This window comes from Cryptomeria japonica, chromosome 4 (assembly GCF_030272615.1).
Source record: "Cryptomeria japonica chromosome 4, Sugi_1.0, whole genome shotgun sequence".
In the NCBI taxonomy this organism is placed as follows: Eukaryota; Viridiplantae; Streptophyta; class Pinopsida; order Cupressales; family Cupressaceae; genus Cryptomeria; species Cryptomeria japonica.
This window is the reverse complement of record NC_081408.1, coordinates 678870809-678873583: the sequence shown is the minus strand read 5'-3', so window position 1 is coordinate 678873583 and position 2775 is coordinate 678870809. Positions and strand designations below refer to the sequence as shown.

Sequence of the window (2775 nt, the reverse complement as noted above, 5' to 3'; positions counted from 1 at the left end):
ATCCGGCCCATTTGCATTCTCACGCCTAAACGTTGAATATCCCTCTCCCTCTCCTTCTCCCTCACTTTCTGCGGTTTGCCTCCACATGTGACACGTCCTTCCCATTCTCAAAAAGAGACGCTAATGCCGGGGAGTGCCAAATATTTGGACTCAGAGAATCGCAGAAATATTATTCCAACTCCTTAATCGATGCGTAATTAACGAACTAAATTTGTCGTACACACGTTGAAAAAGTCGACTTTGTGGACAATCTCCGACGCGCAAATCTTGACTTTTGTTTCATTCACACCACGTACAAGGTTTTAGTCTTCTTTTTTATTTATCTATTGTTAAATGTAACAGCTGAGCAGTGTGAATTGGAAGTTTCTACTGCGCTCGCCTTCACCTGTTTGTGTATAAATACTCTTCAACCCTCTCACCATTTCAACTCACCATCAACAATGTTAGCGATGGCTCTTCACAATTCTTTTGTACTCATCGTCTTGTTGGCATTTGTGTCAGTGTGTTTATCGGAGAGGCCATTGCTTAGTCCTTTCCACCACAATAGAAAGCCATTACCAGGAGCTCACCCACCTACGCTCCCACCGCCACTACAAAGCCCACAACCACACTTCCCTTCTCCCTTCATTCACAATCCCCCATTCGAGAAGAAGTCTCCCATGCAAGACGCTCACTCTCCTACATTTCCAAACCCACAATCGCCCCACCCTTCTCCCCTTATTCCTAAGCCGCGACCTTTCCACAAATCCCCACACTTCTCTCCTGCTAATGCTCCTCTCTATCACAAGCCAGGTTCCCCTATATTCAATGGCCCTGGTGAAGTGCATCCTCCCTTGAAGAAATCTCCTCCCAAGGCAGTAATAAAGCCCCCACCAAAGCATGGACACTACAGTCATCCTCCCATGCATAGCTCTCCTCCACCTCATCCTACTTATTAGACACTTTGTAAGTTCACAGTTCCGTTTCAACACATTTTACATTTCCATCTCTTAAATGGGTGATCAACTAGGTTTTCTTTTTGTTCTTGTCGCAGATAGTAAGTCCGAGGAGAATATATAGACCATAAATAAAGGAGACGTGGTTTAGATTGCGGTGAACAATAGTAGTAAAACTACAGGTTGATTTCGCCGATGAGAATGATGAGGGGAGACTTGAATTATTTTCTCGTAAATGTTGTTATCGGTGTGATGCAGAAGCCGCGGCTTCTCTATCTATTATTGTAATGTTATGTTATGATTAGTTCTATATTACAATATTATTAGCATTTCTCACACCATTTTATCGGCCTTTTTTTGTTAACAAATTAATTGGATGCTTCGATTTCATACTTTTTTATTTACCGTTGTCTTACCTACGTGAATGATGTAACGGGAACGGAAAAAGTCGATTTAATTAACGTAGTACTTTGTAAATGAAACGCCCGTTAAACAAAAGCCCATTCACTGTTGTAACATTGCGTGTCGTTTATGCTTTATTTTTCCGTCATTGTACTTTAGCCCTTCGTCTTATGGAAACTAAATTTTGGTAGCATTTTAAGTGCATTTTGACACCATCCGTTTTTTGCAATTATACGCGAGGAGACGTGACAGCATTTGTAACAGAAAAAAATGAACAGCTGTATGAATCTTAAAATGTTTCTCAATCTTAAAAACATTTCAAACATTTTAAGCATTATTGTGAATTGTAGAAATGTCATAGATTTAAATTGTTTAATTATTTGTTATATGCAGTAATAGATTTCAGTGATATTCTTGAATCTTTCCAAACAACAACATATTCTCAACATTCAATGATGGAGGCTAGTGGTAAACCATCTCAATTAACCAACGACCACTTCGCTGATGATTCCTTCTTAACTCTCATTGAAGATGAACAGAATGTTCGGGAGACCCTTTGCTGTGTTGATATCTTTTGTCTGGCCTCTGGGTCTACCATTCAATGGTACAAGACGCAGCGCTATAGGCAGCCCTTCCTTTCGGCTCCCTCGTGGCTTCTCCAGTTTGACTGGAAGTGGTTAGATCATGGTGAAGTTTTTAGATTCCTAGGTATCCCTTTTGCCTTTTCAAGGTTCTCCAGTGGATTTGTGGAATACGGTCCTTACCAGAATTGAGAAAAAGTTGTCTTATTGGATCACAAAGCGCCTTTCTCTTGCTAGGAAATTTCAAATAAACATGCTTTACGCTTTCACAAGCGTGGCATTCGTACTCCCAAAGATCTCTTTTCTAGAGCTTCCATGAGCATTCGCTCTTGGGAAGATTTTCGGGTACAGTTCAGCTCATTTAGCCAGATCGATAGATGTTTGACATTGTGTTACCGGCTCTGTTTGTGAATATGCTTCACAAGTTGGGCATTCACTCTATGAGGCCCTGGTCGAAAGACAAGATGTGGTACCTTCATTTTCTTGATACAAACCCTCTTTCGGTTATAGATGACTCTCTTAGCATCTTCCTAGTTTCTTTGGGTTATAGATGACTCTCTTAGCATCTTCCTATGGTACTAGCTTTGAACATATGATGGCACTTGCAGTTGACTACTATCACTTGGCGACGTCGATTTCTTAGCATCTAGTCTACCATTGTGAACCCAAAACTTGCCCACTTTGCCTTGTGTATTCTTTTCCAAGGCTTGCCTGTTGGCTCTTCCCTGTGGCACATAGGGGTTTTGGATCCTCACTACCCATTTTGTGGGCAACAAAAGTCTTTTATGCATCTTTTCTGGTATTGTTGTCATGCTTAGAGTTTCTGGAGATAGATTCATGATTTATTAAGAACTTTC

General features: G+C 40.9%; 1 long non-coding RNA gene across 1 annotated transcript; it reads left to right on the top strand.

Moving 5' to 3' along the window:
• Positions 1–390: 390 nt before the first annotated feature.
• Positions 391–1276, top strand: LOC131047679 (uncharacterized). Its single transcript, XR_009106281.2, has 2 exons — positions 391–945; positions 1034–1276. It is a non-coding gene; the product is annotated as an uncharacterized LOC131047679 (long non-coding RNA).
• The last annotated feature ends 1499 nt before the right edge of the window (positions 1277–2775 follow it).